A 22,300-nucleotide genomic window follows, 5' to 3' on the forward strand; every position below is an offset into this window, starting at 1 on the left:
TCTTGATGTTTTTCCTTGGAAACCAAGCCTAAAGTGGTTAATCAAGCCTGTGTACTTGGTGTTGGTTAAGATACATTGGAATGGAGTTGACCTTTGAAACTTTGGAGTTTGTTAGTAATTGGAAAAGGTTACTTGAATCATCATTTTATTTCCTAGGTCCTTTGGTAAGTTTTGGAGTTATTGGTCAAAATCTATTTTAGGAGACCTAATAGGCTACTAGGTCTAATTGAGCAAATTGAGTTGTGGGTTGTTGGGAGTGCAACCAGTGGTTGGTTCACCTTTTTTGTGTTGAGACCAAGTTTTTCTAAGCCCTTTTTGGTGGTGGAAATGCCTAGAATAAAAAAATCTTCATTTTCCCCATTTTGAGGAAGGTTGTCATATTTGCATTGAATTGGGTGCATGTGGTTTTGGGTCTTACTTGTGGAAGGTAAGTCTAGAAACCCTTTTTAGTATTTTTTAGGAGGATTATCTATTTAAGGAATTAGACCAATTCTTTTTTTAAATCCTTGTGAAAACCTTGAAGGTTGTGTAGGATTTATGTGTGGATTCAATATCACCCAAACATGTTGAGCCCTTAGGCCCACCCATTTGAATCGGTAGGAAAATTGATTGGTTATCCAAAAATGCTCATGCTAAGAAAGCTTATTAATTGATCACATACCAACCACATCTCATCAAAAAAAATTAAGTAACACATACATGAGGTATGCACAATCACTAACCATTCCATGCACTTTTTTATCACATCAATACATGGAACATTGTTGTAGAGCAGCTAATCTTTTTTCTTTTCTTGATGTAATAAGGTCTAGGGATAGATCTAATGATCTCCCTATGACCATCCACATTTATAATGAACACAAGAACCCATGGTGAAACTATAAGCCTTGGGCATCAATTGGTCCAATAAAGTGGATTTTTTGTAAATTCCATATTTTCTAAGCAAGTCTAGGTGTTTAGAACATTAGTAGGGTGCCTAGGAGTTTGTAGAATCAATTTGCAAAAAAATTGTCAATATAGGGTACTTTGAAAAGGGTACTTGAATCAGCATTTGATTTCCTAGGTCGTTTGGTAAGTTTTAGAGTTATTGATCAAAATTTGTTTTAGGAGACCTAATAGGCTACTAGGTCTTATTGAGAAAATCGAGTTGTGGGTTGTTAAGACTACAACCAGTGACTAGATTATCTTATTTGTGTCAAAACTAAGTTTTTCCAAGCCCTTTCTAGTGGAAGAAAGGCCTAGAACAGCAAAGTCCTTATTTTGTCCATTTTGGGGAATTTGGTCCTATTTGCATAAGTTGGATCATTATTGCTTGTGTCTTTCTTAGGGTGGTCAAAATTGAAACTTTCTCCAATGGTTCCTAGGAGGAATATGCACTTGTGAGAATAGAACATACCCTTGGCTCAACCCTTGGAGTATTTTTGAAAGTTGTGTGGACAAGGCTTGTTTGTTGACTTCCATTGTGCTATCTCTACATCAAACACCAAGCAAATATACATGATATTTGTGATGACACCATTGGTGACCACACTTATTCATAAATATTTTAATGCCACCCAAACCTCACTTCTTTTGAAGGTAATGTAGCCATGGACTCTGGCTTGGATGTAGAAAGAGATAATCATAACTGTTATACCAATGTACTAGTGTTAATGTATAGCCATTTTATAATTGTGAATGAAATAACACCTAGCTACATTAATGGATTCCCTTTAATTGGTAGGGATGAGCTAGCATACCCCAAAATATATATAATAACAGAGATGGTGGTTAAATGTGGATTTAATCGAATGATCAACTAATTTCCTTATCCATAATTATCATTGATGGTTTGGGCAACAATTGACATATTGTTTATTTAGGCCTATCATTTACCAAGTGGTAATAATTGAAGCCCTCACTTCCTATATTGTGGTTACGAACTGGTTGCATCATTTGATCTATGATGCATGTAGTGGTCTCAAGTTGGCATGTGAGTTCATTTAAGCATTGGTTCCTCATGTGTTATTTTTTGATATGCTTTGTTTCCTAGTCTTCATTTTTCTATTTTGGGGTCTTGACTTTATGAGATTTGTCATCTTGTGTATGCATTTGGTACATATCATGACAATCTATATGCACTTGGCTCTTGTAATTCCTCAATGGTTCTTTACCAAATGTGAATTTGTAAATGTGCTTTGTTAATGTTCTTATTAAAATTATTGTCATTGTGATGTATGTGAATGGTGTATGGTTTTGATATTTTGTATGCCAATTGTTGATCAATTGCATGGCAAGCACAACACAAGAAATGCAACACATATTTCCAAATACACATCCATGAAAGTGCATAAAAATAGCACTCTATGACATTAAAGGATCACTATAGCATAACTTTGAAACCACTAATCTTGGGATCAAATCATTAGTGCCATTAGCTTTGGGTGGGAAAGTGAACCCTAGTGACACCCTTGTTTCGGCCACGGAGACCATCCATCATCCACAACCACTCCATACCGAGGAGTCTCCAAAGTGCTCCAAGTGCATTTTGAGGTTGATCTTTCAAGGGTCATAATTCAAAGCTCATGAGGCCTATCAATGAAATTTCAAATACTATAGGATAATGATGGTAAGGCTTAAAATAACCTCTCTCTTTTTTGAGAGATCACATTCTGTTTGGATTCAGCACACCAATCTTGCTCAATGCCAAAGCTCATAGTGTGCCTCAGTTTATAGGTGCACCACAATGTAACTTTGAAACCATTGATCTTGGCATTGAATCACCAGTACCATTAGCTTCAGATGGGCGAGTGAACCCTAGTGACACCCTTGTTCTAGCTGTGAAGACCCTCCATTGTCTGCAGCCACCCTGTACTGAGGAATCTCCAAGGTGTTCTAAGTGCATTTCAAGGTTGATATTTCAAGGGCCGTAACTTAGAGATCATGATGGCTATTGATGAACTATCAAATTCTATAGGACAATGATGCTAAGGCCTAAAATAACCTATCTTATTTTTGAGAGATCACCTTTAGTTTGGATTTGACACATCAATCTCAATCGATGCCAAAATTCATAGTGTGCCTCAGTTCATAGGTGCACCCCAGTGTAATGTTGAAACCACTGATCTTGGCACTGAATTTTTAGTTCCATTTGCTCCAAATTGGTGGTTGAACCCTAGTGACACCCTTGTTCCTACTACAGAGACCATCCATCATCCACGACCACCCCATACTAAGGAGTCTCCAAGGTGCTCTAAGTGCATTTTGAGGTCTATCTTCTAAGGGCCTAACTCAAAGCTCATGAGAGATATTTATGAACCATAAAATTCTATAGGATGGTGATGTTGAGGCCTAAAATAACCTATCTCATTTTTGAGAGATCACCTTTCCTTTGGATTCGGCACATCGATCTCGCTTGATGCCAAAACTCGTAGTGTGCCTCAATTCATAGGTGCACCACAATGTAACTTTGAAACCACTAATCTTGGCATCAAATCATCAGCACCATTAGCTCTGGCTGGGTGGATGAACCCTAGTGACACCCTGTTTTCAGCCATGGAGACCTTCCATCATCCATGGCCACCCGATACTGAGGAGTCTCCAAGGTGCTCTAAGTGTTTTTTGAGGTCAATCTTCTAAGGGTCGTAACTCAGAGCTCCTGAGGGCTATCGATGAATTGTAAAATGCTACAAGATGATTATGTCAAGGCCTAAAATAACCAATCTCATTTTTGAGAGATCACATTCTATTTTGATTCGTCATAGCGATCTCGCTCGATGCAAAAACTTGCAGTGTGCCTCAATTCAAAGGTGCACCATAGTGTAACATTAAAACTGTTGATTTTGGCATCAAATTTTCAATTTCATTAGCTCTAGATGGATGGATGAACCCTAGTGACAACCTTGAGACCCTCCATCATCTACAACCACCTCATATTGAGTCTCCAACGTGCTCTAAGTGTGTTTTGAGGTCGATCTTCTGAGGGTCATAACTTAGAGCTCATGAGGGTATCAATGAACCATTAAATCCTACAGGATGATAATGTTAAGGCCTAAAATAACTTATCTCATTTTTGAGAGATCACATTCCATTTGGATTCGACATAGCGATCTCTCTCAATACCAAAACTCATAGTGTGCCTCAGTTCATAGGTGCACCACAACATAACTCTAAAATCGCTAATCTTGGCATCAAATCGTCAGTGCCATTAGCTCTGAATGGGTAGGTGAACCCTAGTGAGACCCTTATTTTGGTGACTATGGAGACCTTCCATCACCCGTGGCTACCCTGTACCAAGGAGTCTCTAAGGTGCTCTAAGTGCATTTTGAGGTAGATCTTTCGAGGGTCATAACTTGGAGCTCGTGAGGACTATCAATGAACCATCAAATGCTATAGGACAATGATGTCAAGGTCTAAAATAACCTATCTCATTTTTGAGAGATCACATTCTGTTTGGATTTGACACAGCGATCTCACTCGATGCCAAAACTTATAGTGTGCCTCAGTTCATAGGTGCACCACAACATAACTTTGAAACTGCTAATCTTGGCATCGAATCATCAGTACCATTAGATTTGTATGGTCATGTGAACCCTAATGACACCCTTGTTCCTACCGTGAAGACCCTCCATCATCCATGGCCACTTCGTACCAAGGAGTCTCCAAGGTTCTCTAAGTGTGTTTCGAGGTCGATCTTCTGAGGATCATAATTCAGAGCTCATGAGGGCTATCGATGAACCATCAAATGCTACATGATTATGATGTTGATGCCTAAAATAACCTATCTCATTTTTGAGAGATCACATTCCATTTGGATTTAGCACAACAATCTTTCTCGATGTCAAAACTTGCAGTGTGCCTCAGTTCATAGGTGCACCACAGCATAAATTTGAAACCACTGATCTTGGAATCAAATCATCAGGGTCATTAACTTTGGATGGGTGGGTAAACCTTAGTGACACTCTTGTTTCAGCTGTGGAGACCATCCATCATCCGTAGCCACCCCATCTCGAGGAGACTTCAAGGTGCTCTAAGTGTGTTTTGAGGTTGATCTTTTGAGGGCCATAACTCAGAGCTCATGAGGTCTATCAATGAACCATAGAATGCTATAGGAAAATGAACCATTAATTTTTCTTACAAAGTTAAAATGAGTGAAAAGAGTTAGTTAGGGGTTTGAGCATGATCATACAAGTTTAGAAACACCTATATAAGATGTGAAATGATAACATCCATTAATGAAGCCAGTTTTGTTAAGTGGATCAGTATAGGTAATCTAATCAATGTGAGAAATGTATAAATGTTATTCATATGGATATGGTATTGGGGAACCAAGTTAAAAAGGTTTGATCCAATCAAGTCTCTTAAGTTGGGATTTTTTGAGGTTATGCTGAAATTAAAAAGTTGTAGTATGAGGATAGTAACAAAGTGAAATGCTAGTTATTGAAGATAATGAGTCTAGGAATGAGTTCGTGGTTGGGAATAGAATCCATGATTGAGGAGTGGAGTCCTTAAGTGTGTTGAGATTAGATTTGAAGCCAAGAGTTAGTTTCAAGGTTGAAGGTGGAGTTTAAAATCAGATTTGGGGTTATGTGAACCTTGTGTAGGAGGTTAATAAGTGTGTTTACATCATGATAGCACTTCAAATTAAAAATTGCATCAAAATTTGATAATAAAAGTTGTTAAAATTTTATTCATAAATTATTTCATTTTAATTGAATATAATAAACATAATCAAAATTAATGATATTCCATAAACATGAACAATACATATGATCCATGATAAATTGAACAATACTAGATACTAAATTAATATGTATATCATTGTGCACATAAATGACAAAAATATATATCAAAATACATGTATACATAGACAAATTACACAAATATATATCAAAGATCATGTATCCATAGACAAAGTAGACAAATATATATCAAAATACATAGATCCATATACAAAATGTGGCTGATCATGCCATTGGAATGTGTATAATATCAATGTTTCTATAAACAATGTGGCATATGCCCTCTCAAAATGTCTCATGACACATCCTACAACAACTATACTATCCTAGGGTGCTAGTGGATGATCAAAGTGTAGCCTCTTCGCTACACTAGGTGGATTAGATGTCTCCTACATAAATAAAAAAGGAAAACCCAAAGTTAGACTACTAAATTTATATGATTCTTTGTATCTAAAATTGAATTACTCAAATTCATAATGATATTTTTTTATGAAGATTTATACTATTAAAATTTCATAATAAATACCTCTCTTATCGACCTCCTACATCGGTTAGGAGTCCTCTCGTATGCCCTCGGCAATGCTTGTACCTCCCTAATTGTGGCCTGTGTATGTTCAAATATGTTTGTTAGATGAATCTATAACTTAAACTATAACATTATAATTCATAGCATGATCATGAATTCAAACTACAACTTACTAGTGTAGGCTCCTCCTTAGGATATAGTGGCTACATCATCAAATCTACAAAACTCTCTCGTCGAACCTCGTGTGCACTAGGAGATTCCTATGAGATACAAAATAGTAGTTGATAATATCATGGAAATTAGTTTTGAATTTATTTATGAAGATAAGGAAAATAAAAAATAAAAGATACTTATACATACAATGGGGCTCTCGGTGTGAATGGAAATGCCTGAGCATCTACGACACAGAATCTGTATGGACTCATCGCCAATAGCCATGCCCTATATACAACAAAGAATGTAATTAAATTTCATTACCACAAAAATTTTACAGTAATGCATTGATATTTAATCAAATAGAAAGAACCTAATTAAATTTCCTTTGTTAATGGGTGCTAGCTCATCCCTCACATTTTGTCCCCCAGGGACAGGTGGTACTTGCAAGATAAAAGAAAGATTAGCAACCATATATGATACAATATCAAATAGAAAAAAAAAATGAGAACATTACATAATGTACCATAGATGTCTCAAGGCCAAATGAAATGGCCAAGAGTGTGGCATCATTAACCTATCTAAGCTCCTCCTCAGTCATCAACTAAACATGAATGAAGATCACATTCATGTCTAAGTTAGTATGGCTTAAAAATTAAAATTACTCTATTATAAAAATTAACTTTAAATCACATATGTCATTAAAAAATGATGTATACATGTATTGACATAGAAGGAGTCCATGCCTCTGCATTCCCCTCCTCTCTCATCAGGGTCTGTAGCCTCTGCACGTGTGTCTGGTGTATCTTCATCTAATAGAAAATGATACTTAGGAAGATCACCTATGGGACCTAGGAAAATATTCTTGCATGTAATGCAAGTGTGAGGCACACAAACGTGTGATGAGCTAGCTGATGATGAACTGGCACCAGCATCATCAACACAGGGGGGCAAGACTAACCTAGTCTAAGATATCAAGAGGCTACTCAATCTATGAATGGCTCTAATGGTTAGAGAGCTAGCCTCTACCATAGTATCAAGATGATACACTTGAGGAGTGGGGGAGATATTAGTAGGGAGACAAAAGTGATAGCTTTCTTCCATTGGGAAGAGGGTCTATCCTGAGGAAATCCTAGTCTGACACCCATGTTGGGCTTCATGCTCCAATAGTTCATTTTGAGTTTCAACATAAATTCTACATATAATTTTATAACGAAATAAAATGGCACCTCTAAATTGCTATGTGGAGGGATATCAAAAACCATCCACCAATGATCTCAAAATTTTGTACATATGGTGTCATTTGTGCACCATTTAATTGATAGTTTGGGTTTTTTGCAGTCAACTAGTATACCAATTTTTGGGTTTGCAAAAAGGCCAGCCAAATCATCTTTGGTTATATTGAGGGCCACAACCTCATCATAGTCCAAGCCATCATCAAACATCTCATGCATTTTTTCATGCCAACGAAGAGCGAAATTTTGTTGGTTGGTAAGGGTTTCAATGTTATCCACTATGGTGTTTAACATGGATAACATAGGAGCCAATGCAGGTACATTATTATATGTTCTTTGCAAAGCCCTCAATTGGGTGAGATTTTCAATTATCAAATCCTTGATTCGAGGAGGGTTTTGAGGTGGTAAAGGATCATTTGGTGGATAGTTTTGTGGGGACACTAGATTGCTTGGTTGGGGGATACCAGAAATAGTATTCCTTGCCGCATGGTCATCATTTTGATCAACCATTCCTATTAATTTGAAAAACATAAATTTATATTTTAAAAAACCTAAATTTTAACATTTTCTATCAAAAAACACTAAATTCTAACAAATTCAACTAAAACAAAAAAATTTATGATAAAATTTATTAAATTTGTATTAAAATTGATAAAAAATAAACAAAAAAACCTACCTTATATTGTGTATCCGATATAAAGCCCGTTATCTGAGCCCCTAAGCACGAAATAACATTGTGAAAACAACTTGTGGGTTGTCTTCTTTTTTTTTATTAACACTGAAAAATATTAGGTATTCAATATCTACAGCTATTAAAAAAAGAGAGAGACAACCCGTGGGTTGTTCACGAAATAAGACTGTGAAAATAACCCACGGGTTGTGTTTTTTTTTTTTTTAATAACACTAATAGATATTGGGTATTAGATATTATATCAGATATCTGATATAATATCGGGTATCTGATATCAAATCAGATACTCGATAAGGGTTGGGCCTTACTTTGAAGGTTTGGTACTTGGATAGGTGAAAAAAAGTCAGAGTAGATTTTGAAATGCTTTTAGACATTTTCAAACTCTATTTTTTTTACACCGCCATTTTTTGACACACCATGATCCTACATGTACCCTAAAAATAAACAAAATTAACTTTGTTATATTCAAATTTGAAGTTATAACCTATCATTAATTTCTAAAAAATTATACAACACTTGTACATTTATATGAAACTTAGAAAAATTGTTTAACCCTATAGCTAAATCAAAATCTAATTCAGTAAAAAACTTAAGTTACATGTATACACTTAGTTATAATTTAATCAAGAATTTTTATTTATTTTTATCGCATATACACATGTACATGTACAAACATTTTATTTTCACATTTACATGAGTATGTTAAAATACATTAGATATGGTATCTGAGATAATTTGTTTTAAAATACATGTACATGATTGAATAGCACCATACATTTAATGTTGTATATTTATATACATGTGTTTCAAATTAAATTTAACTTTTAATTATTTTAATTTATACACTTGTATGTTTATATGTGTATATATATGCATGTGCAGATCTCTAGATATTTATCAGATTTTGTCTCTTGTAGCTTCACACTCATATCCTCATACATTATATACATATATACATTATGGTATCTAGTTTAGGAGTTCATGCTCCTACATCCTCAAGGGATGCTAGTGTCCATAGGGGAGGTTAGAGTGTTGAGTCTGGCACAACACACACATCCACATCCTTCACTGAGGATAGACAATAGTTATTTAGAAATGCACTTGCCAGATTATCTCATTCTATAGAGTGTAACACCATACTAAAACAAACCAATACTAAGAAACAAAGAACGAGAACAAAGAACACAATAATTTTTTTTTATTTGAATCATCTTAATACAAGAACAAATACACAGATTAAATCATTCTCAATCTAAAAACCTCAATAAGAAATATAATATCATCCATATATGTTTCCACAATGATGCTAATACAAATCGAGTTCAGTACAACAATGTAGTTCATCTTCATTTCTAAACGCCTATGTCTAACATAGGAACCCTAAATGTTGTTTCAAAAGTAACTTCAATAGTCATCTTTGGTTACTTGCTAAATATTCTCGATGCACCTAGAAAAAATACAAAAAATGAAACACAACACAACAAGGGGCTCAGTACACACTGAAAAAAACATAATCCACCTGCATACATGTTAGAATAATCATATATAAACCATAATGCAGATATCTGAATCACTTAACATAGTGCAATTTCAAATTAATATGCAAGATGTAAACATTTACTTAACAATGCAAAATTAAACTCGCACTAAGAATAACCCATAAATGAATCATACATATACTGAGGTGTCATTGTTATGGCACTAAGGTTTTGCCTCCTTGTATGGTATGCCCATAGTCAACACATAACGGTAATCTCTATTATACTTGTCAATGACAGAATAGAGATATGCCTTGTTCTCCGTACTTAACCATATAGGTTTAAGTCATAGGTAAGGCCAATTATCTTTTATATGTAATTAACCCACCCAATTTATTTTAAAGTTATCACTAAATTAATTAACTGGATCTGATAAACCAAATTCAACCACCCTGATATATGTTCATCACAACTATTCTTAAAATACACATCAAACAAATATACTAAGAATGTACATGCAATAGATATAAATCAGTTTACAACATGGTACTACATCTTTTAATCCATTCGTAATACATCTTATTCTGCCAAATCAAAGGTAAATATGGATAATTATAACAATAGGAATGTAACCTACAAAATCAAGATTATGCAAATACAATTAAACTGTTATCCCAGCTTAACGGTAGTTACTTAATCTTAATACTATACAATTAACTTCTTGCTGACATAATCATACGCACTTCACTTCAAAATGACCAAGATACAAATCAGCATGCATATGATATTCTTGCTTTAATGACATATCATCAAACATATATCACAAAGTCTGTCTCATTAATTGTAGCAATTTTCATTTTAAATATGGACTGAAATAAAATATTTCCAACTTATAAAATTTCAATTCAAAACATCCTACAATTGTTCACCAGAATGCTTCATAACATATTCAGACTAATTTGATCATGTCTAGCAGACTTCTCCATGTAATGTTTTATACAAAATAACATCAATAACGATATCATGTATTCAGCCTTAAATCCAAATGCAAAATTCTACTTATGCATAATTAATAAACTAACATCAATTTTCGAATTTGCATAAACTATATGACCATATGCTACTGCCCACAACCCGAATCCTAATAACATACGAATACTATGAAACAGAATCAGATTATATGCTATTTACACAAGTACTGAATAAAAAAAACTTCTAGCATACCCATAATCAAAACTAATTAAAATAAAAATCTACCATGTTTTAATATGCACACATACAGATTCACATTATCTTCTTTTTGGTAATGAAATCTCATCAGTTATGCAATTCTTCAACTACCACAAACTACGTTATATAATTGAACATGAAAACAAATCACTTGCATAATTCAATAAGACAAGAGTTATTAAAACTTGCTACCATTCCACATCTTTTCATTACTTAATGGAAAATTTTGCTGTCACTATGATGTAACTATTGATTTTCAAGTTCCTTCTTATCTAATTAACAAGATGTCATTGCCCAGTTCCACTTCATAATAGCATATGATAGCTTAACAAAAACTGACAACATACCAAATGCCAATTTTGTGTTCGAAACATAATGCCAGTTCACCTCAAGTGTTGGCTGTTCGATAGTCTTTTAAACCAAGTAAAAAAAAACACTATGATATAACTTGTTAATACAACACTTTTAATATTAGAAGCTAACTGTATGACCAAATGTCAAATTATAACTGACAATTGAAGTCTACGTTTTAAGTTTCCTACATAGCAAACTTTCAGAAACTGATGTTTTAAATACAGTCACTGTTGGTTGGAATGGATTCTCGTACCCATGTCTATATAGATCATAAAAAACAAGTTCGGGCTTTATACCCTGAATCTTACAGCAAAAACAGAGAAACCTTCATTTTATTCCTCATAATGCTGTCCAAACATGGCGAAAGCCAAATGTTCTAAAACATATTTAGGCTATGACTATTCACCATCATGACTCGGTTTTAACCATACAATTTAACCTTATATAAGTTTCGAGCTAACAGTCATAAGTATGTAGTTTTCACACAACTCGACACAGTAAATAAAAACATAAATTTGTGTAATTATAAACGAATAGTTTCTACACAAAATAGAGCCCAACTAAAACCCAGATAAAGCTTGCTTAATACAAAACAATAAACCAGTTATAGCTCATGCACATGCCACAATTTAACAAAATGCCCAATAACATTATATACTAAAATTTCAAAACACACAGAACTTGACTTAACGAAAACCTGAGAGCATTACTATAATACTAATTACCATTTCACATACAAATACGCTACAGCATGGATATGTTACCATAGCAATCTCACCATACCCACATCTAAATGTGGAAATATAGAGAGTCCAACAAATTATTGCTGACCCTGCATACTTCCACCCTTGGATGTCGATATGCAAGACCCTAAAACAAACCATTTTAACCAATCAAGTTAACAGTTCAAATGAAACACACACACAACCGAGAGAAAGAGAGTAGGGTTTAAGAAAGGCCCCCTACCTCAAATCATGATAGGTTCCCCAATAAGCTCGATAGAAAACTCTGTAAATAACTCACTGCCAAAACCCCAAGTCAACAGCACACCCCAAAACTAGAAACACTAATAAGCTAGAGAAAGATAATGACTGATAGGAAAAACCCAGACACTCCTCAGCTTCATAAACATGAATTCCCTTCTAACTGATTCCTCCATGATGTCATTTTTTAGCAACCAACATCCATATGCAAAACATACCAAACAATGCGGCCCAAATTCCTAGCTCAACTTCAACAACACAAAACCAAATGAATTGGCCATCCAAGCTAATAAATGGCATATTAATGCCTTTATCAAATGCATTTAAGAAACTAAACTCAAACATTGAGTTGTGCATACGGCAGATCAAAATCCATCGCCAAATGTGGCTTACAAATAATGTACATAATACTAGCTCAAAGCATTCACAATTTCTCTAGGGTTATATGTTGATAGGAGACTTTTCCCTTTATTTGAAATTTGTTTTTAAATAAGAAATTTGAAAATGTTTATGTCCAATGTTACTTTAGATATTAAGACCTTTAAAACAAACAAGTCAATATATTCATGGCCAACTGCACTTAATAATAACAAGGTATTATAAATCAAATAACCAAAACCATTACGATAATTCAACTTCCTCTCAATCACTCGTAGGAAAATATAGTTACAAGTTCAAACATGTAAAGCATATAAACATACACTAGTATTTAAATTATCTAGTAAAACATATAACAGAAACTTATTTTCCAATATCCATCACAACCAAAGTAATGGTTTAAAATGGAGAATATGTTTAGCAAATCTAGAGATCCAAATAATACAAAATATAACCAAGTTCTGCAAAGAAGACAACAAATCAACTGAAGTGAACACCAAACAGAAAAGTCTAAAAATGTAGAAAAAGCCAAAGTAGTGGTCAGGCATGACATAGAGGTTCTAGACTCCTTGCTTTCCTCTTCTACCACCCTCCATAATAGGGAGAAGATTATAGCGATGCGAGAGTGGTTGTTTCGTATGATTCATACCATTGAATCATACAACCCTTTTGATTATATCAATATTGAGGTCTCCACTACCATGGTGAAGACCATATTTCTATTTTATATAGATAGAGCTAGAGTTAGAGGCTACTCTTTGACGAAGTGTACTAATGAGCTCATTACACCATTTATATATCCTCATTGGTTGGATACTCATTATAGATGGCCATAGAAGGATGAGTTCCCTCTATATTTTTGCAAATAATTATTTGTAGAATTTCATTTATAGCATGATGTTGATTACACAAATTATCCAGGTCATGTTGGGTAGGGTCTAGGTAGACTTTCAGAGAGATTCAGACCCATGGCCACTCCTATGCCCATTAATAAATGGGCAATGGTGGGTCCAAACCTTTTGGTTATGTCGAGAGGTCTAGAGATGGTTGATGCATGTCTGAGTGTTCCTAATGACACAATCAAGACACAGATTTATTTGAGCATTGCCACCATCACTATATAGTTGCAGGAGATTTCTTCTAATCATCATGGTAGATATATGTTATAGTCTTGAGGTACCATTCTCATAGATACATCATCTAGCACAAGTGTTGATGATGCATATGGGGTAGTAGACATACCTTCTCCACTAGAGGTTTTTGTAGTTTCGGATGTGGACACATTGCATCATTTGGGATCTTGTTTAGCATCTGATCTTTTGGATTCATATCAAGCATAATCTATAGTCACAAGGATTCCACTTCATGATATCAGCACTAAGATCATTCATATTCATTCACGTAAAATAGGATCACAATGTTCATAGAGGTAGGAGGATATTCTTACACCTTCTACTACACCTGTTCCTACATAGGCCCCTACAGCACCAGCCCCAACTACCTAGGACCTTGTAGCACCATCCCCAACTACTCAGGACCTTATAACACCCCCCCACTCAGGCTTCCACTACTAGATGGCCTAGTCTATTTACCTCTATGTTTTTAGATGACACTATCAACTTGGACATTGATAATGTTTTATCATTACATGATTCAGATAGTAGTAAGATCTATAAAGCATTACATGATGCTATGGTAAATAAGTCTATATGTTTAAATTTATTTTAATTATGGTAAAATTTACACTTAAACATATAGGAACAAACATATATTCTTGATATAGTCTACCTTGTCTATATATACATATATACATACATACATATATACATATATATAGATATATACATTATATACATATATATATATGTGTGTGTGTGTGTATATATGTATATATATATGTATATGTATATATGCATGTATGTATATACATATATGTATGTATATATATCATGTATATATATCATATATATGTATATATATATGTGTATGTATATATATGTATGTATATATATACATACATATATGTATATACATATATATATGTATGTATGTATGTATATATATACATACATATATATATGTATATATGTATATATGTATGTATGTATGTATGTATGTATATATAGATATATGTGTGTGTGTGTGTATATGTGTGTTTGTGTATGTGTGTTATAGGGTCTGAGTGATAGTATGTTATGTTTCAGTGATCTACAGAAACTAATAGATCCTACATGTCATGAGTCTCAGGTACATTACAATTTAAATATATATTTGATTTATATGTGTGATATAATTTTTTTGTCCATAATTTTACACTATCATTTGACACAGGGTTTAGACGTAGCTAATAGACCCTTTTATAGACATTGATCAAGAGGGGGATGTAGCTGATTAGATGGCCTTTTATTTTATATGTTATTTTGGAGACATTTGATATAGTATTTTGGGTGTACATGTTTATATGGTCACTTTGATGTTTTATATGTTATTTGGATACATGCTTGTTATGATATTTTGAGACATTTGATACATGATATTTTTATTCATTTGATATGGGTACATTATTCTCTAGATATATTTTATTATATATATGTACATGTCTTAGATGTTATTTCATAGATGTATATGTACATATGTTGATGTTGAATGTGCATGCATGTTTTCAATATTCATATTTTTAGTAATGTTTATGTACATAATTTTATTGATCTTTTAATGGTAAGATTAATCTTTTATGTTTATGTATGTGTTATTCATGTTTCTCTATATGTTATTCATCTTAATGACTTATTCATGTTTATGTATATCTTATTCATCTTAATGTCTTAATCTAAGTGTAATTAACTATATTTAATGATATGTCTTAAGGGGAGATCCTAAATTATACATAAGAACATTAAAATGTACATATTTTATTTCATAGATATATGTATATATGTTCGTGTTAAATTTAGACATGTATGTTTTCAATATTCATTTTTATGTATATGTGATTCATCTTAATTCCTTAATCTAAGTGTAATTAAATGACATGTCTTAAGGGGAGATCCTAAATTATTCATAAGAATGTAAATTAAAATGTATTTTTTATTTCATAGATGTATGTATATATGTTCATGTTAAATTTAGACATGTATGTTTTCAATATTCACATTTTTATGTATATGTTATTGATCTTAATGTCTTTATCTAAGTGTAATTAACTATATTTAATGACATGTCTTAAGGGAAGGTCCTAAATTATACATAAGAATGTAAATTAATGTATATTTATTTCGTAGATGTATGTAAATATGTTCATGTTAAATGTAGACATGTATGTTTTCAATATTCATGTTTATGTATATATTATTATTTGTAATGCCTTAATCTAAGTATAATTAGCTATATTTAATGACATGTCTTAAGGGGAGATCCTAAATTATACATATATAATAATGTAGATTAATGCACAGGTAAGAATATAATATATACATGTACATAAGAACACATAAAAAGTATGACCTAAAGAATACATGTTACAACATTTAATTAAGAAAAGTTAATACATATAAGAACATAAAGATTATATACATAAATACATAAGAGCATTAACAATCATAAGAAAACATAAAAAATGTATATAAATACATACAAATACTAAAGGAGTTTTCTTAAGGAGGGGTCCTACAAGGTGGTACTAAGGGGATGTCCTAATAAGTGGTCTTAAGGAGAGGTCAGGTAATAGGTGGTCTTAAGGGGAGGTTAGGTAATAGGTGGTCCTAAGGGGAGGTCCTAAGAGGTTGTCTTAAATGAGATATCCATGTCTAATTTAAATAAAAATACAAAACATGTATAATTTTGCATATCCAAGATAAATGATCCAATGTATAAAAATTTATAAAAGAAAAATATCATGTCAACATTAAATGTGAAAGTATAAGAGCTATATAGACATAGCTGAACTAGAGCTCCACAGACATTATATTGTTAGGATCCTCTCTATTTTTATTATCTCTAGAAGTTTTCCATGTTCTTCAATAGACAGTTTTCACTTTTGATTTCCACAATGTCCTCTTCTTTGTATTGCTTCAAATTGTAACTTTGTTGCTATAACATGGTTACTATAATGTAAAACTTTTCTTCCAAGCTTGTATTCAATAAATCCAATACCACTATCAGTTACCCTTGTTTTTTGATAATATGTTCCTTCAATAACAACTAATCCAATTGGATATGATTTTTCATCAGCATCTATAGTTCCTTCTAGCAACTTGTGTTTTTTTTTTGTGCATCTTAAAAGATAATAGTCCACATTTTTGGCATTATCTACTAAGGTTTGAACTACAAAAATATCTCCTACATGTATATAAAAATAGATAAATATAAATTAATTATAAAATAAATATACATGTATATTAATTATATATATATGCACACAAACTTTCCATAGCTAAATCAAAAATATGCTCATAATTAGCTGAAAATATAGGATCATGAATGTCAATGTCAATGTTAGCATCTTCAAAAGGAGGTTTTCTAACTATCTCCTTCAAATTCCAATGTGAAACATATCCATTTGCAATATTTTCACATACACTCATTGGATTGTCCTTAATGCAATCATAACAAAAATATGTTTTCTCTCTTACTTTAATTATTGGAGGTTTATGGTTTCCTGTAGTCATCACATGATGTAAACTTCTAATACCAGGAATTGTTTGACAATTTTAAGGATTAGATCAATCTATATATGTTATAAATACAAAAAGTAATTTTCATATTTCAAAATAAATATTTAATAAAAAACTTGAATTTGAAAAATGCATTAAAAATAAATATAAAGTTGACCTTTCACTTCCCAAAAGTAATGCTTACTGTATTCAATATCTTAAGTAGCAAAATGAACTTTTCACCATTCAACAATTTGATTTGCACTCTCTGTGCTATTTCTTGTATGTAAATACAACATGCATATATATATAATTTAAAATATATACCATGTATATATGTCTATGTCTAGAGAAGATATATATATGATACTAGTATTAAACATGCACATTAAATGAATATTTACCTGCAAGTTCATATTGTCAAAGCACATGCTTTATACATGCTCCTAGTCCATCATGCTCCCATTTTCCATGTCTACTTTCAAATAAATTCCATAAAAATCTAACATTGGTTCTAGCATGTTGCATTGCTAACCAATTAAATGCTTTTGCAGATTTGAATTGTCCTGTGAACATGAAATGATAAGTAGAAAAAATTATTTGTGTACATGTATCAAATCAAAATAGGCATGTACAAATAAATATAAGTTAAAATAAATTTAAATAAATGTGTGAGTTCATGTATAATAACTTGCACAACCATCAGACCAAATCCAGTGCTCTAAAACATTTATTACACAATTTCTAAGATCTTCATAGAACATTGCAAAACAATGAGCCACATAACTCCTATCATGAAAGCTATCATCACTAATATAGAATTGAACCTCTTTGATGATGATGTGTTCATTTTCATCCAACATTTCTATCTCATGTTTATAGGTCACTTGCACAAATATTACAACTTGTTTAGAATGAAAATATTGCCCTTAAAGCTCTATTTGAGGTGCAAATGTATAATTCTCAGAAAAATCTACAACTAAAAGTATACAACCAAGTGAAAAATAATTTTTTGATTCATGAAACTATTTAGCTTGCAATCATGCACCATGACAATTTTGGATATGTGGATATATCAATGGATAGAACTTGGTCATAAACTCATCATAATGCAATTCACTCTCCTTCAATACAATTTTTTTGGATTCATCTCCTATCTTATTTTGGTATGTCTCATATTCATATCTCATCCATGAAACTGGTGTCAATTCATTAATATTCTCAATTTGCATTAAAAATTTATGTAAATCTCCACAATCTTCACACTAATTTTTGATGCATTGCACTTTGAACTCATCTAAATCTTCTAATTTATCGCATAATATGGACTTCACAAATTATATTTTACTACTAGGGATGACCAAATTAGGATCAAGTACTACCATAATTTTTTTATATGATTGCAATTGTAGACCAAATTCAACATGATTTTGACAAGTTTCACGTATCTTATTTATGTGTACAAAGGAAGGATGCAAACTCTCAAACATTCTTTGACATATTTTGACATTTGAAAATTCTTTCTTGAATGTTTGAAAGAATTCACTTTGAGTTACATCTATGAAATGTTTCGGATGTTCAATTTTGGCCCTTGTCTCTTGATCTATAATTTGTATGGTATCATGTATGTTGGAAGAAACATGAGAACATGTGGTCCAAAATTCAATAACTTGTCTTTTTACATCTTCAAAAATTATGTCTTTTTGGGGAACTCTACAAATATTCACCTAGTTATTCTCAATGTTATCATCTAGCATATTTCTCCTCTTGATGTATCTTTGAATAGTTCTTCTAGATATATGCAGTACATCAAGAATTGCACGTACCTATTTTCTATGTGTTAATTTTCTACTGGATATAGTAGTCATCAATGCTCTACGTGCATTATTCAAATCACCTCCTTGATTTGTGTTGTCAATTTTGTTATAAGCATTTTGCAACTTTTCAACTATTATTTTATTAATATTTTGTGCATGGTTTTTCCTATTATCAACACCCAACAACTCCAAAACAAGTCTCATATATTTTCTCCTAAATAACTTGACAAATAATTGTGTGTGTCCAAATATACTTTTATCTTTGAAATATTCATCCCACATGTTTTGACAATGCTTTCTAATAGTGTTATCATTTATCATATGTTTAGATGGAATTTGATTAAAAAGTAGTTCCTCATCCAAATCCATCAAATTTGTTATGCCTTTTGATTTGTTTCTATTATTAGAATTTCCAATTTCTTCCTCTTCATTACTTTCATCCTCTTCATGAATCTCATCCTCTTCAAAAATTTTAGTAGGTTGGTTTTGGTTACATTTTGTATGACCTTTCATTTTGTCATCTCTTATTCTATCATATTTCCTTGATCTTTTCCTTGTACTACCCATTGAATACTTCTATCTATAGAAGAAAAAAAAATTAGATTTCACTAAATACCAGCTAATGCTTCAATATAGAATACATAAAAATAATTAGATTGGAAAAAAACTTGAAAATATTCGATCCTTTGCAGTTGTGATTAAATCCACAAAATAGTTGTTGACAATGACTTCAAAATTTGTTGTCTTCTGAAAATGCTCTTTTATTTTTTGTTATTTTCTATGTTTATTAAAAGAAGGAAAAAAAAAATTTATTTTATATGAAACAACCAAATTAATCACTAATGGTTTGATAGGCCAATGATGGTTATGGCTGAAACACTTTCGTCTAGAACAGTTTCAGCCAGAAGGGTTTTGGTCATAATTGTCTATGTGGCATCCTAAGTTGTAGCCATGCAAGAAAAAATAAGAACTTTTGCAAACATCTCACTTTGAAGGCCAATTTGACCTACTAAAATGAAGTTTTTTCAAAAACTAAAAATATACTTCTGTAGGTTTCAGAGTCAAGATTCTGATCATATAAATCTTTTATTATTTTGATTATGGATAATATGTTATAATTTGAAAATATTACAAGTAGGTATTTTAAGATTTGGGAAGATGTCTATTCAAAAATAGAAAAAAAAATAGTAAATCATGTTCAAAAATTATTATTTTTTAATGTTGCACTAGAGGAGAGAGTCTTCTTCAAGAAAATGTAATTTATTTTTTAAAAAATGTAGATTTGATGGAAAAACTTTGATGAGAGAAAAACAAAATGTCAATTTTTGATAACTTTGACTTTGACCAATTATAACTTGAAAAATATTAGCCAAATTTCAATTTTTTATTTTTTGGTGCACTAGGACTCTAACATATTCCATGACTAGACCAAAATATGATCATTTGCATATATCTAACATATTCCATAATTAGACCAAAATATGATCATTTGCATATATTTGTTTGATGGGAAAAAAACTCTATATTTTTAGCATTATTAAAAAATTAAAAAGTAGACTCTAAAAATTAAAAAATAAATAAAAATTTAATTCAATTTTTTTTAAAAAAATTATAGACATAAACTTCATCCAATTTTACACATTTCCTTAGTTTACATCATCTTCAAATTCTAAACACAAATGCCACTTTTATCTTGTTAAAGTTGAAGAGTATATATTTTGATATCACTTTCCTTTATAAAAGGTGACACGGGTTTGTGCTTTTACCCTAGACCTATTGGAATAGAAAGCTATAGTGAAGAAAAAAAATTCATTCTTTTTGTTGATGACTATTCTAGAATGATGATAGTAATGTATCTAAACAAAAAATTAGAATCCTTTCAAAAATTCAAGTGGTATTTGGCAACAGTAGAAAAAGAAATTGGAAAAAAATTGAAATGCTTAAGATTAGACAAAGGCGATGAATTCATCTCCCATGAATTCAATGCATTGAAAGAGGAATTAAAAGAAAAGTATCAGCCCCTAGTACACCACAGCAGAATGGTATAGCTGAAAGGAGAAATAGATCTATCATGGATTGTGCAAGAACCCTGATGATTTAAAAGAACATTACTCTCAAATACTAGAAAGAAGCTATCAGCAATGCAGTTCATACCTTGAATAGAGTTTAGTGAAGAAAGATTTAAACAAAACACCTTATCAGCTATGGTATGGCTACAAACCTAACATAAGTTAGTTGAAAGTATTTGGCAATAAATGTTATATATTGAAAGAATCTAGAAAAGCAAAATTTGATGTAAATGGTGATGAAGGCATATTTCTAGGATTCCCCTATAGAAGTAAAGTATATAGATGTCTAAATTTGTCTACTCACAAAATTATAGATAGTGCACATGTTAGAATCGATGAATTTGTAGAAAAGAGTGAAGAAGAAAGCAACAAGGAGCCAAAAGATTACAAGAGAGTTGTTTACTATGAACCTAATACCCTACCAAATCTATCTGAGAAAAAATAAGCTTCACCTCCTAAGTCCCAAGAAACTCCAATAGTTACCAAGTTGTAGATAGTGCAACCTAAGCTATTGTCTAAAGGACCCTAGTCACAATAAGAGGCTACCAAGCTAGTTCAAACTAAGCCTGATGGACCCAAGTCACAAATAGAAGGACCCAAGCATGAAACTAAAATCCAAAATGAAGATGGTGGAACTCATTCAAAGACCAAAGAGTCTATTTTAGCAAGATATGTTAGAAGGCATCATGCACCTAATCAGATCATTGGAGACAAATGTTGTACTAATTTCCAATATTCCTTTTCGGTATTCGTGACATGGTTTAACCACCTCCTATGTTCTATAAGTATAGTGGTTGTATTGGGCATTAATAGGTCATTCTTTTGGTGTAACAACAACTCTATCTTGTAACAAGTGGTATCAGAGCTTGGTCATAGGTTCGAATCTCCTTGAGTAACTTTAAGGGGAGAATTATTGGACTAATCATCAGCCTTCCCCTTCGAGATTTGTGATATAGTTTAACCACCTCCTATGTTCTATAAGTCTAGTGGTTGTATCAAGCATTAATAGGTCAA

The sequence above is a fragment of the Cupressus sempervirens genome, chromosome 9, assembly GCF_028749045.1.
Source record: "Cupressus sempervirens isolate cs-2001-9-10 chromosome 9, ASM2874904v1, whole genome shotgun sequence".
In the NCBI taxonomy this organism is placed as follows: domain Eukaryota; kingdom Viridiplantae; phylum Streptophyta; class Pinopsida; order Cupressales; family Cupressaceae; genus Cupressus; species Cupressus sempervirens.